The sequence below is a fragment of the Dreissena polymorpha genome, chromosome 11, assembly GCF_020536995.1.
Source record: "Dreissena polymorpha isolate Duluth1 chromosome 11, UMN_Dpol_1.0, whole genome shotgun sequence".
NCBI lineage: Eukaryota > Metazoa > Mollusca > Bivalvia > Myida > Dreissenidae > Dreissena > Dreissena polymorpha.
This window is the reverse complement of record NC_068365.1, coordinates 79,490,769-79,514,591: the sequence shown is the minus strand read 5'-3', so window position 1 is coordinate 79,514,591 and position 23,823 is coordinate 79,490,769. Positions and strand designations below refer to the sequence as shown.

At 33.8% G+C, this 23,823-nt stretch overlaps 1 long non-coding RNA gene and 1 pseudogene across 1 annotated transcript; one reads left to right on the top strand and one right to left on the bottom strand.

Moving 5' to 3' along the window:
* Positions 1-13,806: 13,806 nt before the first annotated feature.
* LOC127851520 (uncharacterized) lies at positions 13,807-17,953 on the top strand. The gene is made up of 4 exons (XR_008035810.1): positions 13,807-15,543; positions 15,811-15,872; positions 16,375-16,521; positions 16,785-17,953. It is a non-coding gene; the product is annotated as an uncharacterized LOC127851520 (long non-coding RNA).
* Positions 17,954-21,737: 3,784 nt separating this feature from the next.
* Positions 21,738-23,557, bottom strand: LOC127849964 (uncharacterized; annotated as a pseudogene).
* Between the last annotated feature and the right edge of the window lie 266 nt (positions 23,558-23,823).

Sequence of the window (23,823 nt, the reverse complement as noted above, 5' to 3'; positions counted from 1 at the left end):
TTAAAGTATTGCGTTTGAATAGTCTCCGTGTGCGTGCTGCGTAAGACAATTCTCCAAGTGTATGAATGTAATCGTTTTCCCACCGTTTGCTACCATTTGGCATTCTCTCAAAAGAAGAAAGCAAATTATATATTCCGGTAATGTTATTTAGTATATTAACGACTATTGCACCGGGAAATTGTATTGTAATCTAGTCTTGCTAGTCTGAATGGATGTTTAGGGACTATTTCAATCCGCTCTTTTGTACCGAAATCATATTAGATATTCGCTTAGGCGAACGCAATCTGATGTTTATGTCAGTATTCTTAGGTAATGTAATTACTTCACGTTGCGACGGTAGCGATGGTATAAACGGAGTGTCATCCTATGGTGGAACAATAGTCGTGTTGATATCAGTATATTTTTTAGCTCTCAGAGACAGCGAAATATCAATCAAATACTGTGAATGTACACTGTACAGTATACACAACAGGTTACAGTGGATGTAGGGGTTATATGAATTCTTTACAATAGTTTCTCTTCGTTACCGTCATTTGCTTGCATATGTATCTTTCATGTAATTTAATCGAGTTCACAGCTACAGTGTGCATCAAGGTTGCTCAACTTAAATGTGTCTATGTATTTGTTTATTTTTTATTACGGCTTCTTGTATGTCTGGTCTGTTTATTTAAATGATGTCATTAACTAATATGCAATTAGCAGGTGTGCAATTATAGCATTTAAAACGTAAGTATAATTAAGTCATGTAGGGCGAAATAAGGAACTACAGTATTATTTATGTATACATATATAAAGGTAAATCATATTTATACTTTTATTTAACTTAAACTGCTAAACAATGATATACTCATATTATCTACTTTGCTTAAATCACATCGTTTTGTTCTTGGAATATTTATTGGCCGCATGCTAAATGCTATTCTGCCCGTGCTTTACCAACATCTAGTATGGTGTTAGGGTAAACATATTTCAAACGATAAGCATTATACTAAATTTGTGAAGAATAATTTCATTAGAAGATGTTGTTGGAAATAATTCATATTATGGTCTTTAAAGACCGACGCTTCTATTATGTGCCATAAACGACACTATTGCATTCTATAAAAATATTATTACCTATGCAATGAGTCTTACATTGTTTCTTGACGCACGAAGCAATTTATTAACTGGACGGTATTTAAACTGATATGTTGTTTGTTAGTGCTTTTTAAAAGAATGTGCTTTTTTGTGTAACATACAAACAATAACAGCAGCAGCTATGATATACAATTATACAGCAAATAACTTCAATTTATACAACTGCTGCAACTAATACATTTTTAAACCAACGCTATTTCTACTATTCAGGAATTATTATTTTGATTCTCAACAACATCTGCGAACTATCTGCAACGATATCTTATATTGTCATCACACCAATACTAAAACAGTCTAACTACACTAATAACATCTGATATAAGAAGATAAGTATTTCTATTTATATACTTACTACTATTGTCATTATTATTTTTATCTGTACAAATTATATATCACAAATATGCGTTCGTTCAGCTTTGAAAGCAAGAATTCAATGTTAAATTGTTTTGAAATACATGAAATGAATTTGTAATGAAACAGTTTTCAGAATAAGCGCGCAAAATCGTCTCCTAATACTGAACTAAATCATATAACCAATTGTGTTTCGTTAATATATTCTTCGTTAAAAAATGGCCAATTAAATCACTGTAAATGTCAAATGTTGATCATGCGTGCCAATGTAATTCTACATCTAAAACGCATGACACAGTTACCGGTCGGAGACGAATATCTACTAACAATTCATCCATATGTGTAATATTAAAACAAACTTAAGAGTTCAGAGATACAATCACCTTTAAGCGACATAATCGTTGGAGGCGGCACTTCGTCTTCAAAACCGATCATCCCCCACAAACACACCGCACGCTCGCGCGCATGTTAAATCATACAAACATTTGAAAGCACTTATATTTATTTGATATTTAAAATATATGACAATACAGCAGAATTTTTTTATATATGTTTTATGATTTCTTAATACCTTATTTCCAAGAGCGTGCAACATTCTTCAACATAAGAAACACATCTTCATCTTGTAAATTAAATGTGCATCTAATGCATTAGCAATAAATTATAGATATAACAAAGTGATCATTGCTAAATAATCCATTCACACGCACTAAAAATATATGCCATTAAACATTGATGCCACAATGCGCGGTATGGGGTTGCTGTATTTGAATCAATGTTGATTGTTCCATTATGCCTTTTGCATTTACTTGGGTGATAAGCAAGTGCACACTATTTTTTTTTCGAAAGGCTTTTATCTAGAGAAACTGTGTTTATTGCTAACGTCACATAACGACCTAACATTACGTGCATGCTCTTGCTCATTCGCGGAGTTTACACGTTTAAGTATAAAATACAATTTATAATACACATTACTTAATAAATGTAATACATGTATGTGTATAATAAAACAATAAATTAAATGCCTTTATAAAAAGATTAAATACTATTGTTCATACAATACTGTGATACATTTGGGGTCGTACACATCAGAATTATCACTTTGGACTCGCCTGTCTGTGGGTCGAATTTGGTATGTAAGCTGTGTGCTCGTAATCAACGCTTTTACATAAATAAATGATTTTGTAATCTATCATTACCTGGTAAGATCATGACCATTAATATTTTGATTTATGAAAATAAGTTATAATTGTCACCATTTTTACGTTGTTTTTTTATTTCGAACAAGTAGAATAAATGTCATAATACAACGTGTGTATTGCTGATTACATCGATCAACACTTAACCTTATTGAACGAGTTCAAAAAAATTATCAATAAATGGATGAAGGCAATGCCATAGCGATAAGTATATTGCATTCTACCAGCGTGAATGATCGGATCGAATAATATAAAAGTAAAACATGTGTCAATGCGACATGGGTGATTCTTGTAAATTCCACTGTACTCATTCATAATTGTTGGGTTCACCGACCCCAAGTAAACACATAAGAACTACAGTCCGAGCGTATATACAAGTTGAAAGGTATATCCTTTTTACCAGTTGTTGAACGTCATGCGTATTGCCCTGTTGCTTCTTTAACCTGTGCGAGTGACAAGGCTGATGCAAGTCCCACGTCGACATTATATTTTTAGAATGTGTGTCATATAGGACATGCAACAAACATCTACTTGCACTATATCCATATAAAACGAATATATGCAAATTTCAAGTGTCCACTGTGTTCTTTAGGGCATATGGTGACATGGACTTTGTGTGCGACAAACACGTACTTTCAGTAAATCAATATAATAAAGATGGCCAACATTTAAAGGGACCTGTTCACAGATTTCAGCATTTTTGATAGTATCATTAAATGCATTTTATTGCCAGACCCAAACATCGGAAAAATATAGCTCAAGTTGAACAACAAGAATACAATTTAGCTCAACTTTTAAAACGATAATACAATTAGAAAATGGAAAAACAAAGAAAAAATTATAATCCAAATAAAGTCCGAATCTTTATTATTAAATAACTCTATGTTCAAATTTGGTAAAAGCAATGCAGATGTTGCCAATTTAGTGAAACGGAAAACGAAATAAGAACTGAACATTATGAAAACCTTTCGGGCGTGTTACGCTTCATATTTTATTTCATTTTCAAATTTTAATTAATTCATTAATGTGACACTATTATCCAGCTCCTTTATCTATAGTATTTTTTATTTTGTGAATAAAATCATTTGAAAAACATCTATTGTAAAGTACTTGTATATTGTTGGATTGAAATTATATAATATGTTATCAATAAGCATTAAAAGGGTGCAGGATCACGTGACTTTGTGGGGTTCACAATTAAACTTTAATGGATGTAAACACAACGGTAAGTGGTGCTTTATTTCCAATACTTTTTAAAACATTATTGTACAGATTTCAAATTGTGCATAAGAGACAGATTTTATGCTGCATATGACAATGTGAAATACATCAGAAAATGACTTTATTTTATAAGCATGTATTCTTGGCCAAACATTCGATCTATACTGTATTCATATATACAGTTATGCAGCACACAACGTGAACATTTAGCATCGGTTCCAGACGTAGTCAAGGATTTATTCTTTATTCTTAAGATATCGGCAGAAAACTGCAAGAAAACACTGTCTTTAATGCACAAAAGATGTTTGCAAATGTATTTCAATAACTTGAGATAATTGCAAAAATAAAGTTCTTAATGATGTGTTTACCTTCTTTCCAGCCAGTGTGTAAACAAATAAAAAACCAGTTGATCCTGCACCCTGATTATATAAAACAAATTATGAATGACTTACTCTCAATGACTATATGCTACTTATTAAAGGTGGTTATAGTTGATATTCGGAGAAAGCCATGGTAAGTTGTTAAAACATTATTTATCCTGAAAAACCTTAATAAAATTCGTTTAAAATTCGCTTAATGTCATGATGATGTTAAATGTGTTTAGTTTATATAAAAGTATAGTATTTTACCACTGCTTAAATGCAACGAATAACAAATAATTCTATACAACATGTGATTTTTAATGTCAGTGTTATATGAAGTATGGTATATTATTGCCATTTTTAATGAAGTCTTAGTAGTATGCATTAACGCTTTTTGCTGAGATTGGGAAAAGACAGACACGTTTGCCCCATTAATTGGCTTTGTAGACATGTCAGTTTTAATGGATTGATTTGCAGAAAATAACAGCTTTGTTTCCGACAGTGAGACAGTTTTAGTTAATCTGTCACTCTTACATCAAGAAATGGACACATTGATTTACATAGTAAGTCGCAGCCTTGACAGATTTCGGATACAAATATAAGTCTATGTAATAACGTGAATTGTTCATGCTCTAGACATTTAATGCAACATGATCTTCCAGAAATATATTTGTAACATTTTGACGATATTTTACTATTATCGACCTGTATTTAATATGTGTCCTTTAAAATATACTAAAAAGAGCTGCAACATTCACTTGAAAGTTTTCTCTTTATAAATCAAAATTTGTGAGTGAATGATGATGTCCAATGCAGCATACACATTTTCCTTTTTCTTTAAAACGGTTGTGACCTAGATATCTACGTGAGAATTGCTGGCAGACCATAACCATTGTTCATTTCATCTTGTGAAAGCCATTAACACTTACGACATCTTTTATTCCTCCCTAAATAATGTTTAATTGATTGATATTTAACGTGCGTTTTAGTTTTTTACGCACATTCAAAGCTGTTGTTAGCAGAAACATCGATATCATTTTGTTTTCTAAGCAGCCGGTATGTTGTTGATTTAAAGACTCATGTAGTGGCTTATGTTGAACTTTGTGATACATTGATAATTGGAATGTTTGATACATGTATTTGTCTTTATTGAATCTAGTTTAATGGATAATGAAAAAAATCATACCATTGTACAATACATTCTAATTAATGTCTTATCCGGAACGATAAACTGTTTAAGAACGATTGATTTTGTGATTCCGGTGTCTTACATTGTTTCTCGACGCACAAAACAGTTCAAAAACTGGATGGTATTAAAACAGAAATATTGTGTATTAGTGCTTTTTAAAAGAATGCGCTTTCCTTTGTACAACATACAAACAAAAACAGCAGCTGCTACGATGTTCAATCGTAAAGCAACTTACTTCTAGTTAAACAACTGCTGGAACTAATTCAACTTTAAACCAACGCTATTTCTACTTTGCAGAAATGATTATTTTGATTCTCTACAACATCTGCGACCTCTCTGCAACGATAACTGAAATTGCCATCACCCCAATACTAAAACAGTCAAACTACAGTAACAGCATCTGATATAAGAAGATACGTATTTGTATTTTCTATCTATATACTTACCCCGATTATCATAATTAGATTTATCTGTACAAATAATATATTACAAATATGCGTACGTTGAAAGCAAGCATACAATGTAGACTTTGTCTTGAAATAATAAATTGTTAATGAAACCGTTTGCAGAACAAGCGCGCATAATTATCGCCTAATACTGAACTAAAACATAAAACCAATTGTGCTTCGTTATTGTATTCTTCGTTAAAACATGACCAATTAAATCAATTCAAATGTCAAGTGTTGATCATGTGTGCCAATTTTATTCGATATCTCATAACACATGATACAGTTATCGGTCGAAGACGAACATCTACTTACAATACATCCATAATATGTAGAATATTTAAAAAACTAAGAATACAACGAATAACTAAGAATACTACACAACATGTAAGTTGTTATGTCAACGTTATATGAAGTATGGTACATTATTGCTATTGTTACTGAAGTCTTAGTAGTATGCATTAACGCTTTTTGTTGAGAATTGGAAAAGACACACAGGTTTGCCCAAAGAATTGGCTTTGCAGACATGTCAGTTTCAATGGATTGGTTTGAAGAATATAACAGCTTTGTTGAGACAGTTTTTGTGCTTTTTTTTACTCTTACGTAAAAAAATGGACAGATTGTCAGTGTAGACAAAAGGAAATTACATGAAGTTAAAGAGTCCAATCGATGGTGGATGGAAATGGAATGTTGTATTGATATTGAAACGATCTCAAGTGTTTTATAAGTATTACGGATTGCGAGTAGATAGTTTTCTCAAACAACGCCTAACTTGATTTGCAGGGCTTACTTATTATTTGTGAGCGTTTGAAAACTGAGTTGCGTCTAAGATTATACAACAGCGAACAAATTCAGTGCCTTCAGCGCTTTGCTACTTTATAGCGGTTTGACACTACAAAGACTCCCCGAAGTAATATATTACATGCATTAAGTATTTTTATATATATTTATTTATATATATATATATATATATATATATATATATATGTATATGTATATATATTTAAGAAATAGTAAACTCCACTGAGGTCCCTATTGCATTATAGTGAACAGCCAGGCAACCACAAACCGTATATACAATTTGTGGCTGCCTGGCTGGTCGCTACAATGCCATTTGGACCGAAGTGGAGTTTACTATTGCTTATATTACACCGAAAAGTTTCCCTTTTACCATTGTACAGTGTTGTACGATTGTTTATGGTTTAAAAGAGATACACTGAAGAATTTCGCAGGAATAACGACGTCATTTCGTTGAAAAATTACGTCATTTTACAGTAAACAGTGCAAATTTAGTGGTGTGTAACCCCGAACAGTCCATATACAAAACATAGTGACCGGTCCATATACTATTAGGTTCCCATTGTGTCACATCGGTCTTACTGACCTGTGTGAATGCGCGCTAAGCATTGTGGGAAACGGACTTTTTTCCATCATGGCGTTGGTAAACATAATAAACACGGAAGTGAAAAATGGTAATTAATTATTATCAAAAACAGGCCCCATCAAACCGGGCCAGCTGTAATATATACATGGATGCAGTTTGTGCTTCAAAAGGAGCCACTTTTCATGTCAGTCTATTGTTTGTAAGAATCACTAAACACGTAACTTAGACTAACTAAACACGTTGCAAGACTGAATCTTCGAAATAGTAAATAAATCAAAATCATAAATAAATATTTATAATTAAATACCTGCTGAAATTTGAGAACGTAAACGATTTAAAATAATCGCTGTGAACATTACAAGGAATCTTACATGTAGGCCTCATGTGTGAGAGAATTAATCAGGGATAAAATAAATGGAGTTCAAATGATCCAACATTTTGAGGAGGACGTCATGGTATCTTGGACATTTGGCACTTTCATATATTTATTTAGTAGATACTGAAAATGCTGAATGTGCTAATTGCAACATCAAAGACGAGCAGGTGAGATTTTTACAGCTTTATTTTTCTTGACATAATGTTGTATGTTTTCCATTTAATTTATATGGCGCTCTAGTCTTATTTATAAGACGCGCAAAGAATTTATAGATACTTTTTATATTGGCTAAATTCTTTGCTCCAAATATTACCCATATAAAAAGTAGCTTAATATTTAAGAGCGTCAAAAATTTGGACTAATGGCGCTCAATTTTAGCTCGGCTGTTTTCGGGGGAAACCCTGGGTATTGTCATAGCTCGTCGTCAGATGTCCGTGTCGTGCTAAAATCTTTACATCGGCTCTAATATCAAAGTGCTACCACCTATCACATTGAAACCTCACATGTATATGCATCGTGATGATTTCTACACGCCACACCCATTTTGGGGTCACTCGGTCAAAGGTCAAGGTCACTAACCTCTAAAAAATTCTTTTAATAAATCATTTATTCAAAACTGCACCGCAGCCTAGCTTGGCACCCATAATGTGGTGCTCTTGTTTATATATAATTTTAAAAATGTATAAATAACCAGAATAGTTTATGCATGTATAAATAAAAAGATACAGCCATGAACAGTGTGTTTTAATTTTTAATAAATATGCTTTGATTGCGTATATGCAAAACAATGAAGTCCATATATTGTTAACTGACTTTAAAATGTTGAATGTCACACATTATGTACCAGTCCGTTTATGTACCGACACTTTATGGACCACTATCTGACACTTTATGTACCATATTTATAATATAAAGAGATAACTAATTTAATATGAATGTGTGTTATTGATGAAATGTATTTTGTGTGATAGTATTTATGAATTTAGACTTATATATTGGCCATAGATTTTATATTTTGTCAGATTGTCTAAGTGTCACTGAGTGTCTTAGTTTAATTAATTAGCCCAAGTACATGTAGTACTTAATAAATGACTTATTAGTCTTACCTGAAATTGAAGTAAATTATAAAAATTCATTTGTCTCTTATCTTATCCTGACTAAGTCTAAAATGTTTGTATTATATTGTATAATTGAAATGTGATACTTTGAAGAGAAGAGAGAATGACCTTAATGTTCAAACTGTAAAAAAATCAAATTATTTCCTTCTTTAGACTTTAATCATGTTTAGAGAATGACCTTAATTCATTAGGACTGCTATGAATGAATGGACAATAACACCTATATTTTATGTAGGTGGTACATAAAGTTTCAAAGTACCGGTAGTACATAAAAGGTCTGGTCCATGTACATAAGGTGTTACACCCTAAAATGTTCATGGTATCAGTGTTTCAGTAATGTAGTGTTTCTTATTATGTATTGCTTAGGTTGTTTTGTTTCAAATTTGCATTTATTTTACAGCATTTTCAGTCATTTTGTGAATTCCATGTTTTTTGTAATAAGGTGAATTATGTTGTACATGGCGTCAAATATTAATTCATGGTCGCTATGGTGTAGAGAATGATGTCCGCTGGGCGTGGGTTCAATCAATACTCTGGGAGTTCTCATTATCGTCTCCATGGACAACAAGTTCTGGTGTACCAAGTAGTAGTAGTAGTAGTAGTAGTGGTGGTGGTTGTGGTGGTGGTGGTGGTAGTAGTAGTAGTAGTAGTAGTAGTAGTAGTAGTAGTAGTAGTAGTAGTAGTAGACTAGTAGTAGTCTTAGTAAGATCAGTAGTAGTAGTCGTAGTTGTTGTTCTTGTTGTAGTAGTAGATAATTAATTAATTAGTAGTAGTAGTAGTAAGTGTTGTAATGGTTGTGTTTGTATTTGTATTGAATTCTGATAATACAACACAATGATGCTGCTGCTAACGATGATGATGATGAATATGATAATGCTGCTGCTGATTGTGATGATGATTATATGATGGGACTTTGGTATTATAAAATTTGTGAGGTTCAAACACAAAACATGTTGGGTAATAAAACTTCTCATTTTATGACAAAAGAGCTAGATTTAGAGTAAAAAATAAGTATAAAATTCCCTAATAGGAAAGCTACCATTAAAGGACCATGACTTGTGGGCTTCATCAAAAGCAATGTATGAAACAGTTATATCTCTTTCAAATGCACTCAATATTGCTGTTCCAATTGATATGCTCAGAAATGCTTCTGGATGGGCATACACCAATGAGTACTTTCCTTCAGTTATTTCTTCTAAAGACACATTAACAACACTGTCGCCCTTAGCAGGAATTCCGGACGCTCCCCCTAAGATGTTCCCTCCCCAGACATTTCCCCCATTTTAGTTTTAGTGCTTACATTACCCCACCCCCCACCCCACAATAAATTTATAATGGTTTGGTTGAAGCATAATCTTGATTTATTATCAAAATGATTTTTTTGCTTATGTAATCTTATGTAATTAACTTTTTATATGAAGCAGCTTGTTTGTTGTGTTCTTTGGATTAATCATTCATTATTTTTGTTAAACTGTTTAAGGAGTGCATGTAAATCATTAGTAAGACGTGCATGTTGGTGTACTAGAGGAATACTAGAGGAATACATGGGATATTCTCAAAATCTTACACATGTTGTTTTTAATATAATTAAATAGGATCAATTGATGAATTAATTCAGTTTGAGTCAACTTGGGCTGGGTTGTGGAAATTTAGTTATTTGTTGTTTTTAATCCAATTAAATAGGGTACTATGTAACTGTCAAAGAAAATATGCATTCATACGCATATAAGCCAAGTTTTGGATGTCATTGATATTTTCAATTTTACTAGTACCTAATTAAGACTAATTAAAACAGAATTGGACTTTCCTTGCAAAGTATTTATTATTAATAATAAAATAAGCTAATGTAATCAAAATATATTGATATTTTAAAAATTTAACTCAATGATATTAATAATATTTAAATTAGCCCCAAAAAACTAGGGCAGGTAGATAGGAAGAATTTTTTTTTTGGAAAACCAACAGTGTTGTCAGTGTAAAATATTTGTAAAGCTTCTTCAATTTCAGTTTTACATTTTATGACATGCAACATATTCTATGCTACTTTATTTTACTATGGTAAGTCATTAAAGTGTTATTTATTTTTCAACTATATAATGTGCTAATCTCATATAATGAATTACTACCCCATTTAAAGATAACACCTAATCTAAATTCATTAATACAATAGTTATAATTGTTTTATTGTAACATACTATTTCACTAAAAATGACCTTCATAGAACATCAATGCTGTGCTTTTACTAAAATTTTCATTGATCTCAATTATTTAAAGAAAAAAATCTATCAGGCACTTATAAAAAAATATATAATTAGGGTGTCAAAATTTAACAAACTGAACAAGTCAATTTGAACTTCTCTTGCAATGCAAATGGAGCCACTTGAAATACCAAATTGTTCCCATACTAGTCGGCAATATAGCTATGACATTGTGTCTATTCATAACATGCATCAGATACACCTTCTGAAACTTTTTAAGCGGTTTTGAAAACGCTATTTCATTGCAAACTTTCGTCAATAAAGGATACATGTTGTTATACAACCGAAAGTGAAAGTACAGTTTAAAAAAATGAATAAAGAGCGAAATTGTTAAAACTTTCGAAAATTTTAATTGATACTAACATAAGACCGTAAGACTGAACTAAATTATACTTAACTTTTAAATCATAACATGAAAGTTTACTTATAAAGCAAATTCTTCATTCATCCGCGGACTTCTTTGTGTCGTAGTCATAAATGCCTCCAAATGGAGGTGCGTGATGCGTCTAAGTATAGAGGTGCCAATAACGTAGTGACGTCACCATTTATGTATGGAATGATTAGGTTCCTCTATCGCATTTTATAGACTGAAACCCGTCATATAGATATAGAAGGACCAATATTTCTGAGGTGTAATATATATATATATGAGCCGTTCCACGACAAAATCTGCATTAGTGACATCAGTGACGACGTTGGGAAAATCCCAATTATTATGACGTCGTCATTTATGCAAGTTTACGCAGTGCATGTGTACACGCGGAGTTTAAATTATATTTGTGATTTACGGAGTGGTTTTGAGTGCTATTTCTTTTTTGTTGGATATCAATGGAGTTGGAGATACAGGTTAATTTATGAACTTAATAAATTATTTTATTTGTATAGATCTATTTATATAAACACCGATATCAGACAATACCAAACTTCCAGATTGATGTTAGACATTCGATCTGACGGATTGACAAATTCTTCAGACCGGATGAGTGTTTGTCAAATCAAACAAAAAGAGAGAAAACACAAACTATAATGACGATTACACAGAGTATTTATTTTTATCATAATGAGATATATTAAGTATGTACTATCTAGTAATATCATAAAACAAGTATGTTACTCTATATTACTAGATATTATCAGATATCGGAATAGAGATTGGAATTCAAATAATTGATTATCTTCTTCTCATTGTCTCCTTCATCCTGAAAATCTGAACAATAATCACTCTCGTCATCTTTACAATATTGATAATTGATTTGTTGAGTTCTGCGTCAAAGTCTACGACATTATCAGGTTCAGCAGTCTCCTGCTCATTTGAGGTTCCTTCAATTAATAGATGATCAATCACTTGAGTCTCGACAAATTTGTTATGCCAATATTCTCAATATAATAATATCAGTATCAGGTAATACTTTAGTAAGAAACCTCAGCATATCAGGCAGATCTCACAATGCAAAATATAAAGACAATACAATTAGTTGTGAAATAATCTTTTGGACAACAATGTTTAGAAAACGAAATCATCTAAAAACAATTATACGTCAACGTTATTTTCGCTTCGCAATGCTGTTTACATTGAAGACAATTGACCTCTAACATATGCGAGCACATTTTGCTGCATGATCCCGGCTCTCGCATTTTGCGAATTGACATGCACATATGAGCGTGGAACTAGTACTTTACAAATATCCGTTTAGAAATTTCCAGACGCTGTCACGGAATATACCGAGTTGCAACAGTTTGTATTTCAGATACATCGGAACACACTCGGAAAATTCCGTCCCTACGTTCAGAATATTTTACGAATATAGTATCGCGTGATCCGAGTTATTTCGGAAAATAACGCGTATAACCGAACATGTGCAAGCTATTCTTATTGGAGGACACAAATAGATCGAAAACATAAACACGACACTGGTATTAACGTATTTAGTTCTACATGTTTTGATGGCAAATATTGGAATCCCACGGGGCATCAGACGAGGATTATTAAAGATATTTATTATATATTTTGGAGTCGGACCTTTTGGTCCGACGGAATTGCAAAATCGATCGGACCTTGTCATAATCTGTCAGATATGTCCGTCGGTCCGACGAAGTTTGGTATTCTCTGCGATATTGATACAAAACTCGGTGTGACATAGTGACAATCATCACAATGGCGCCCATTTGTATGCAAACCATGGGTTTAGATCTGATCGCAATTTATGTTGAATTTTTTACAAAACAAGGTCTCAAAAATAATAAACAGCATTGACATGTTTAATATGCAATAATTTAACCACCATTCAATTGTTATTGAACCTATTTATTTTGCAGTAAGCAAATTAATCTTCGTCTCACGTTGAACTGCTTGAAACCATTTCAAAGTTTACCGATGTATATTGACATTGCTTTTTTGATATGTTTGCGGAATTTAAATGTTTTCATAAAAAAAATAATCATAAATTACATATTTGCTTTTATTGTAAAATCAACGACAGAGGTTTTAAATGTTCTTTGTAGTAAAATGATTCTACTTCATTTCTTTATTTTAGTGTGTGAGGGTCATAATGTCAGCATCAATAGCTCAGATGGTAAGCCAGATTCTCACCACGCTGTAGAACAGAGTTCGAATCCAGTCAGTCTGTAATTTCTTTAAATAATTTTTTTAGGTCAAACTATTAAATGAAAACAGCATTTTAGTGAAATGTAAATTGAAACGATTTAATTGTATGTTTTATGCACAGTATAGAATCGATATGTCGTAATTGTTTTCAGGAGCTCGAAAGTCTATTTTCTGAGCATTTTGGCAGAACACCATTATGTACGCCTGCATATTCTCAAGAACTGTCATCCGAAGACGACAATGACAAGGTAGAAGGTGCATGTGGCGCCGTAATGGAAAACCGCATCGGGTCCTTCGTTTCTGGGCAGCCTGCGGAATCAAGCAATGGCTCCACTGACGATGATGGTAATGACGGTGATGCGTTTTCACAGGATGATAGCATCCGACGTTTCCACGAATCTGGCTGTGGGTGTGCTAAGAAATACCACGAGAAATTGGATGCCTCCCAAATCATAGCGCACATCCTTGACACGCTGGAAATGACGAGGGAAGAAAAAGAAATGTACATTAAAGGCTGTTTGTCCGAAGGTCCCAAAAATGACTCTACAAAGCGTGGGAAAAAGATAATTTGAATTCGTGGAAAATACACATTCCGCGGTAAGGAATATACGTTCAGAATGTTGTTTGACATAGGACGCTTTGCATTAAAATCAATAAGGCAGTCATTAAACAAGACCGGCCCGGGACCACGCCGGCATGGAAATACTGGAAGAAAACCAAAAAATGCTCTGGTCTTCACAGATGTCGAGCGTGTGGTCCAATTCATCTGCAACTATGCGGAAGAATTCGGAATTCCACAACCTGCAGCTCCACGTGGGAGAGACGATACGGCACCGATATACCTACAAAGCGGTACAACGAAAATGAACATTCATAAGCTGTACAGAGCAAGCTGTCAAGAGGCTGGTGTGCGTTTCGTAGAAAAAGCTTCTTTAAGTCAATATGGAGTGCCTGCATCCCACATATAAAGGTTGCATCCCCTAGAGACGATGTGTGCGCGACCTGTGAGAAGTTGCGAAAGAAGATTATGGATTCAGTATCGAAAGAGGACAAACTAGCTTTCACTGAAGAAAATGCATAGTCATACTGTTTTGGCACAAAAAGGAAGAGACCTTTACAACAGTCTCATTAAAAAAGCAAAAGAAACGTCACATCTATGTCCAGATGAACGATCAAACCACTTCACATTTGATTTCGCGCAAAGTGTAGGTATACCGCAACATGCACGACAGATGGGGCCACTATATTTCGCATCGTTAAGAAAAGTCCACATTTTCGGAATGAGAATTGATGGACAATCACGCCAATTGAATTTTCTTATCGACGAAAATGAGAGCATCGGTGCAGATGGAACTAATGCCCAGGGACCAAACGCTGTCATCTCGGTGATAGACTACGTGCTCAACACCCATGGATGCGAAGACCTGTCGTGCACAATACACGCTGATAATTGTCCGGGAGAGTTGAATTTTCATCGTGATCATTATAATTTCATTTTCCGTTTTAAACATAATATAATGTTATGATAATATTGGAATAATTTTATTGGTTATATTTATCGTGATAATAGTAAAGCGAATCATAAATGATCATAGCATATGATATTACATTGATTTTAAAATCAATGATGATTGAAGTGTGCTGATTGATCATGACGACGACGACAACGATGGTGGTAAAAAAAGGTGATTATGGTAATAATGGTGATGTTGATGCTGATGACGATGAAGATGATGATCGTGAAGTGAACGATGACTGATGAATATGATCTTGATATCTTGATTAAAGTTATTGTTGTTGCTTTCAGGTCAAAACAAAAATCAGTTTGTGCTTGGGTACTTCGCATGGCGAGTCCTGACACGGCGTCACACTTCATAAACTTCATTAAGAATAACAGGTTAGTGTTGATTTTAGATCAGGTTTATCATGCGAGGCTTAGAAAACAAAAAGCACGAGCCTTGGCTTTTATTTTACTTTTTATTTTGTAAACCTTTTTGTTAAAACAAAATTAGTTTGACTGGATAATTTCGCTGGATTTATGACGTCATTTCGTCGAAATATTGACGTCATTTCCTGCCGTTGATTATAGATAATATTTAATCAACGAGGCTTTAATCAACTGAATTCGCTGTAAAAGTGGGATAAAATCGAATATATGATGCAGGTTCCCGGTCATTCACGGTGTTTGGTGGAAAGTGGGTTCGCCCATATTGAAAAGCTGTACAGGTAATAAACCTTACCGTTGTTATAAGTTAACTTTTATTATATTAATTACGAGTACTTAAATATGTTACTATTACAAAAAAACATAAGCTTTAAAAAAAAATGGCAACATAAATATACAAGATGATATTATGTAGTATTATTAATGATATCAGAATAGATTACACGGTAAATGGTAAAATTACATGTAAGTCATAAGGCTCGTGCTTTTTGTTTTCTAAGCCTCGCATGATAAACCTGATCTATAATCAACACTTATCTATTATTCTATTTATCCCACTTTTTATTTTGTAAACCTTTTAGTTTAAACAAAATTAGCTTGACTGGATAATTTCGCTGGATTTATGACGTCATTTCGTCAAAATATTGACGTCATTTCCTGCCGTTGATTATAGATGATATTTAATCAACGGGGCTTTAATCAACCGAATTCGCTGTAAAAAGTGGGATAAAATCATGTTATACATGGTTTGTTTTACTTATTTAATTGAACATGCGCTTTCAGACGCTCGGACCGTGACAGCATTCAGCAGTTAGATGATATTGTCAACAAGTCGTCTACTGCAAACGAGGCTGTCTGATATCCGACCTGGCGCTGGCGTGACTGGAAGACTTTCTTGTCTACATCTTTTTAAGCAATACCCGGGATAAGGTAGTGTGTCCAACTTTTTATAAGATACACATTTTTCTCAAGTATAAAAATACATACAAATATTTATAAATGCACAAATATCATTTTGTTTATCAGTGTGTTAGAACTCACTTGAAATTCAGCATGTTTATGTTTATTTATTAATTGTAAATAATGATATACTCTGTAATTAATTATTAAACTAAATCATAAAACCCATACTTTTAAGTAAAACATAGCTAAACTACATGTTTAAAGATTTTTTTCTGGCTAATGTGTTACAGGAAGTACCAGTACTTCAGGTTCGACTCATCGAGGCCCGGCACGGTTTTCGCGAAGAAAGCAACGGACCAACCAGAGGAAGAGTTCTTCAACATGAAACACAGGGAACTTCCCTCAGCAGAACCGTGCTTAATTAAACCGGCAGGGCTATCAGAGAATCGCGTGAAATACCTTTACAAAACTGGCCGACCATTTGTGGACATTACCTGTCCAACACCCACAGACTGATTGCATGTTATTACATCATGTATGAAACATCATCCTAAACAGTCATTTTAATCCATGAGCAGGTTTATGAAGGGTTTCCAACAATTTATTGTAAAATTAGAACAAGTGTTTGATATTGCGAAATATTTACATGCTGTAAACGTCATAAATGCGTCATTCTGAATGAAAATGACGCGACGTCAACATCTTTGTTGCGTTACAGTATGCGTATATAAAGTTATCATAGCAACGCTAAATAGTGGCGTACACATGTAATGTATACATCATTGGTTTCGTGGATGAACGTACAATATAAAACTGCAAAAACCTAAAAATGTATTATTTTGTCATTAATGCAGATTTTGTCGTGGAACGGCTCATATATTTATTAATATTGAAGTTTCACGAAGTTAAATATGGCTTAAAGACTCACACAAGCTAAGTAGTCTCCCCAATCACGCTATCCAGTTGACCAGAAATACTTAAATCTTTGGAAGGTAAATTATATCATTTATCACAATATGTAATAGAGCATATCGAAATTACACGTGTAAATTTATTATGCATCTTTTTATGCCCGTGCATTTTAGTGAGTTAACATTGACTTAACAATCTCTGATCATGGGTTTGTTGAACCTTTCGATGATAAAGTGGTACGATTTGTTACACACAGTTAAAAGTATTGAAACATATCGACTTTCTCTGACAACTCGTACACCGGGACTTATAGTAACACTTCCCGTGATATATGGATTATAGAGACGAGGTCTGGACTACAATAACAATAATAACTACAAGAGTATCAATCTGAAACCAGCGAGAACCACTCAAGTCAATATGTAATATGGTAATACAAGGCAGAAATAGATGCGTTTTGTAGATTGAGAATTGAAAACGCCAAGAGTGTCGTAAATTTGATAGCGGGATTTATGTTTTGTAATCATCAGTTAGTCATAAATTTTGCTATTGCAAATCCATTTTATGTAATTTAGTAGCTTATTGCTATGTTATAGTTCTTGACTTTTTATTCTAATATTTTCCTAAATTCCAGTATGTTTTTATACGTCGACTAGTTATTGATAACGTATGAATATATTTCAATCAAATATACAATACATATAAAAAATATGAGTTGAAGATTCTATTTATTATACCCATTAGATTTATTACATTTTTTGGATTTATCTTCTTTGGATTGCGAACCAAATCACATTCGTTTTCATGTTTAATAAAAAATCTTTCTCGCGTTAAAACTCTCATTGAATAACGTTTGCTAAACTTTTGTTTTGAAATGAAGAGTTATGTTAGCATGATGGGGAAATGGACACTGCTAGTAGCGAATATGGTTTTCATTTTTTCTTTTTTAATACACTCAACATTGTAGCTAAAACAACAAAAACAAAACAAGGATCGCAACCGAAACAAGGTATTATATTTGATGTTTATATATCTTCATTATGTATGATCACTTAACGGTTCGAGGCACCTTAATTTTTAAACATAATGAGTCCAGTAATCTTAAAATCTATGAAGAAGAAATCAATATATGAAAAGTATGGTGTTAAAACCTAGCTAACGACATAGCTGTTAATGTATAAAACTGGTGGTATCTTATCAGAGGCGATTACAAATATTGTTGCCTTTGACAAAATATAATGACATTGATTCAAATTATGATTTTTGGTTGTAAGCAAAGGGGAAATTGAATTAAATTACATTTTTTAAATTGACGTGAACTACTTTTTTTCTACGGTTTTTAGCTTGATACTGTGTAGACATTAATACCATTGAGAGTATCAGTAATGCCTTCATATAAAATGTAGTAACGTGGAAATCGTGTTTGTTTTGCAAGTATATATCATTCAAGTTTGGGAAACTTACACATCATATGTTTGAAAAACGTTTCGTTGGAATAAATGCAGTCGTCGCGTCATAGTTTGTTATATAACGTATCTTACACCGTTATACAATCGACATTTTATACAAATGTAAGACTATTTGTTGGTACTTGTGTTTATATGTTCAATGTGCTCATTGAAAAATGAAAACAATTTCATAAATGAGGAAGTATGCTATTATTGATAACAGAACGCGATAGTACGATGGCGACAATACGACATTACGATGACGACAGTGCGACAATACGATGGCGACAATGCGATAGTACGTTGGCGAGAATGCGAGAACGCGATAGTACGATGACGACAATATATTGCACTATCACACTTTCGCCATCGTATTGTCTTACTGTCGTCATCGGATTGTCGCACTGTCGTCATTGTATTATCGCGTTATCGCATTGTCGACATCATACTATCGCACTGTCGCCATCGTATTGTCGCACTGTCGTCATAGCACTGTCGCATTGTCGGCATCGTACTATCGCGTTCTCGCCATCTACAATCGTATTGTAAGCATCGTATTGTCGCACTGTCGTCATCGTATTGCCGCATTGTCGCCATCGTACTATCGCGTTCTCGCATTCTCGCCTTCTGAATTTTAATGTGTAACCACGATGGCTCTAACTGTGTTCCGTATATTAATGTGCAGATTTGACTTTAAGTTAACAAAACAAAAACAACAAAACAGTAATGCAAAATGTGTTGAACTTTGAGCCGGTTTCAATAGTCAGTTTTATAACATTCGATATATATCTCACAAATCACTGTGCCTATCACACATTTTCATTGACACAAATACGAATGGTTTGATAGTAAAATTTATTTTGGACGAGTCACTGATTGATTTAATCGTTGTTTCCTCGCATGAGTTTACCTGTAAGTTATAAAGAATATTCCATGAATTATTCATGTGTGATCAATGCATTAAATCGATCATCAAATTATTAAACCATAGGGATACATTTAAAATATATTTTCATTAATGTATACATTTTCTAATTTCTAAATTTTCTAATATTCGTAAGCGATCAAGCATTGTCGTTACGTATGATTGCCAATTTCTCAGGGTTACCTTTAAATCAATATAAATTAGGAATCTACTTTTTTACAAATGTTATATTACCGAACAACGTTTAGCGCATATAGCAAACAAAACACATGCACTTTTTAACGCAGACGCGTATCGGATAATTGTGAATGATTGGAAAAAAGTGTAAGTTAATCAACATTGAACATTAAAATATAAAAACTGTTAACATTTTATACCGTTGTTAGAAAAGATTGGAAAATATTGTAAGTAAACAAACATTGAACATTCAAATATAATCATAAGTACCGCAATTGTAGATTGAGAAAAGTCCATTTTGGGGTTTGAATATATAATCCACAAAGAATGGGGGTGTGGTTGTGTTGAAAAATACTTTGAGTCGCATCTGAACCTATCCGAGTGCAAAACTTATTTCGACTGCAGACCGGTTAATTTAGAGTTACTGTATCGTTTTTTCCACTTTTATTAGAATTTAGTATGTGTCATATCAAAACGTTTACTACTGATTAAACGCATTTAACCAATTACAACTAAGTTGCTTTTTTGAGCTATCGTACTAACACTAATTTTCAATAAAGGAAGGAAAACGAGCCCACAAGAGCGCTTATTTGCGAACAATAATGCATGTGTCCTCGAGTCACCTGTTTCGGTCGATGTAACACATAATCGAAAAAAAATCAGATTAAAAAAGTAAAGTCGGCAAAATAAAAAATACGTACAGCAAAACTTATTTAATCTCCATTAATTCGTTTATCGTTATCGATCAATTGCTTCCCCTTTTTTCCGTAACACCGAGATTCGGCCATAACAGCATACGAGGAAAGTTGTGTACTGCGTCACCTGTTTCGGTCGATTGACCCCAGACCTCAATATTTCGCCGAGAGTTGTTTCAAAACGTATATTAAAAACAGGAGTGACTAACAAGCCTATTGAAAAGTTCTTAAACCGGCTTTGATGTATTTTTTGTTCATATCAGCATCAATTAACAGCTTATACAGTCATGGAATGTCTGTATTCAGAATAACAGCAGTGTGTAAATAATATTAGAAACTGTATTTACAATGGATATAATACAGGATGATCTGGTTGTGAGATCTTCAACAGAAAACAGAAATACATATAACTTAAAGAAAAACAGCAACAAAAAATAGTTGGAATTAAAGCCAGCTACTCTTCCACTGCCATGTGACATGTACAGCAGAAGCGATCATCTCCCCTCACAACTCTTTGCGGACAACAAAACTGTAAATGTGTCCAGTGACCACATCCCTCTACATCACACTGTGCCCATTTTGTAAATATTAATGACACACAGTTGGTTAATTCGATATGCTGGAACCTTCCAAAACACAACACTTTTCATCATCCTCATCAAAGGTTAAACTAAAATCACTGCAGTCAGAGACTGGAAGGATTTGAAGACCAGATGGGCCTTGGGTTATCCTGCAGTTTGGGTGTTTTATACAGTTGTTCTGTTATTGTAGCAAATACTTTCCTCTTTTTATTTATTGTTGGATTTTTTTCACAATATTTGCCTGATCTGTACTTGAATTGACATTTTTGTGGTGGTCCTCATTTTTTTTGACAGTGCTGTCTTCAGTGATGGCCTTTCCACCAACAATTATACAATGGTACTTAAATCTATCCTCTCTTTAATACTGTCCACTGATTTCATTTGAATGCAGTCCATTTTCTGCACGCAAAAATCATGTTGACATGTATCTGAGCGATTGACAGTCAATTCCTGTACATCATGCAACTCTATGGGCTCTGAATTACATGGAGATGGACCTTTAGCTTTATATACTGTTGCTGGTTTGAATTGGGCAGAATCTACTGCAGTGGAAAATACCAGATTTCTGAAATGTTGACTTGAGGTTAGCAGGGGACAAAGCATGAGTATATGCCTTACATGCCAGAGAGCAGATGTTGTACCTCGTAATTCTGGACGAAGGATTGTGATGCATGAACTTGTGGCATTCGGAGTTGAACATTTGCTGGTAAGGGCCAAAAACAACCAACATCCAGGGCCTGTAAAATATGGCTGGTGTGGGCTGGTAGGAAAAACAATATAATATTATGCTCTTTTGCCCAGTTTATCAAAGGCAAAGAGATGTGGGACTTGTGGCCATCATACAATACCAATATTGGTTGGTCCTTGTCTATCCCCTGCACATATTTGAGAAAGTGGTTTTGAAGGTAGCTTTCAAACACTTCTCTGTTTGACCATCCTGTGGAAGTAACTGTACCTTCAGCTCCAGGTGTTCGTCCTTCCAGCATTTCCTCTCTCATGCGTTCCCCTTTGAAAACAAAATATGGTGGTTTCTGTGCTCCCAAAGCATGACCACACCCAATAACAGTGGTAGTAGCTGTTCTAGCTGATGTTATAGCTGGTGTTAAGGTTTCCCTACAGCCAACTACGAATGGGGGAGAATGTTCTGTTTGTAGGCCTTTTTCATCAACATATTAAAAATGTTGTAGTTTGTCCATCAAACTTTACTTCATGAGGACATTTTCAAGTTCTTTGAAATTCGTGGTCACCACTTCTTGCCTGGTTGCTTTAGCTCTTGCAAGCGACAAAGCTCTTGACTTTGACACGTTAAGTTCTGGCCACCGTTTCATGAAATTTTCAAACCATTTCATGGAGAAAGGATGCTCTTTATCGCGTTTGTTAAGGCAAACTGCATATTCAGAAGCCATGTTCACTACTTCCATCCTTGTGTAGCCGTATCCTACACTAGCCATGAACTTCAAATGCTCAACAAACATGGCTTCTTCCTCTTGTGAAAGAACGGGGGAGGGTCCCGATGACATAACTTCAGGATCAACTCGTCCCTTTACTCGCTGTCTAAGTGAAGTTGTTGGAACACCGTACTGAATTGCAGCTCTACACAGACATCTGCTGTTCCTTCACAGCTCTAAATGCATTTGTCATGGCAGTTGGGGAATAAAGCCTATATTTTTTTAGGATGACTTTACAGGATACTTGACAGGATAAGACTGAAAATACAGGGCATAAATGGTATCAAGACCAAACATAAAACAAATAATTTTGTATTTAAACATTGTTCAATATAATTAAATTTGATTACAATTCTTTTATAAAATTCACAGATCACTAAAAATATTGTCTCGATCACAAGCTGAAGTGTCCTGATTGCATAGGTCTGCAATTTTATTGTTAGAAAATATAAGGTGATGAAACTTTGTGAACGCCCCTTGTACCGCCATTTTAACCACATGAAAGTCAAGTGACTTTGACAGCAGACGCCAAAATCTTCGCTCGGCATACTCGGAACTGTCAAAAACGGATTTTCTGTATGTTGATGTTACTTTTATATAAAGAGCTAACAAAGTAATAGCAAAACTGATCAAAATGTCGATGGTAATTAATTCAGATCGGAAAACTTACTTGTTTTGTCCTCATTTTGATAAGCAATTCGAGTAGCCGTCGGTGTTGACACTTGCTCGGATAGAGCGCACGCGCAAAAAAAAAACATGATCGACCGAAATAGGTTACCGACCGAAACAGGTGACTGGACGATGTATGATTTTTTTTATGCAGCCTTATTTACTTACTGATGTTTGGATATTTTCGATGTTGGTTTTTCAAATCCATTAAAAAGGTAATTTATGTTTTAAATGATGAGTTTTTAACACTAGTATGTGTCTCACATTTTCACATAGTTGTTGCAAAACATTGATATATTTGAACACGTTAATGTTACAAGTTTTTTTCCTTATCATTGTATGACATTTTTGTTCAGAATTATAGAACACTTGTTTTTGAATCAAAATACTTTGTTATTTATTAATGTTCTACCAAATGGTCAGCACTGTCGAAAAGTAGCTTAAAGGAAGCGGATTTAGGAATTATCATGGATG